Here is a 1,054-nt window from a genome sequence, read left to right as displayed (position 1 = left end):
TAAAATGATTTAAAAAACAAAACAAAACTGTGTCTTAAATTTGGTGAGCAAATCAGTTTTCCTTTTGACATTCCATAAACATTTTTACATGACATTGATTTCATTGAATGCAATGTTGCATTACTTACTCCACTTTCTATCATTTATGTTACGCTGCCTTTCCTAAAACATTCTGCCTTCCAAACTTTTTCTTTGGAAAAATGCTCTCCTTTGATCGCAAATGGTTGCTTGTTCTAGGAATCCATATCTCCCTAGTGTTATTTCTCACGTAAAAGACCTGGCTATTATTTGGTTGATAATTGAGCCACAGGGGTAAGCTCACTTTCAAGCCTGATGGACCATAGCTTCCGGGGTTCCTTCAGTATCTATCTAACCAATAAGTCTGGTATTTTTATAATTTTAAGTTGCGTTGTGCATTTTTATCCCACTGTATGTGGGACCTTCTAATGTCTTCTCTTTCAGAGTGGTTGGTAGTGGTAGCCAGGCACCATGTAGTTCTAGCCTCAGGGTCTTCAAAACTGAGGTTCACATTGAACATCAGTCCATTGGAGTAATTGATGCCATTTGCACTTTATTTTCTCCTCTCTTTTGATTCCAGAGAGGGATAAATCAATAACGGCAGCATAGGATGACTGATCACAACATTTTAAGATACCAGTAAATATTCCACCAAGTAAGATATAGATTGGTTTTCAGGACATTACGCCAATAGACTTTCATGTCCCCTCAATATTATGGTCCTGAGTCTTCAGCCTTAGTAATTCATTCCCACTAGGTTTTTTGTTATATCCAAGAAGTCTTTGTAATCTACTGTATGCTCTACCATATCCATGATATGAAGGTCTATCAATTAGTCCCATCAAGAAGCCAATCAAGAAGCAATATGAAAATGTCTTAAGGAACAATTTCATTGTTTTTTTGGACAGGTATTATTTAGTATCTTTTTAATTAATATTCTAAAACTCTTTGTTATAACACCATATAGTTTTGTGTCCCTCTTGAGACTTGTTTGGAGGTTCTAGCAGGGGAGCACAGCTACTCGTATACCCTTGAC

The sequence above is a fragment of the Echinops telfairi genome, unplaced genomic scaffold (genome assembly GCF_000313985.2).
Source record: "Echinops telfairi isolate 266 unplaced genomic scaffold, ASM31398v2 ScPeMD7_3533;HRSCAF=4204_0, whole genome shotgun sequence".
Classification (NCBI taxonomy): Eukaryota; Metazoa; Chordata; class Mammalia; order Afrosoricida; family Tenrecidae; genus Echinops; species Echinops telfairi.
The sequence above is the reverse complement of the archived record's forward strand: the minus strand, read 5'-3'. Positions refer to the sequence as shown.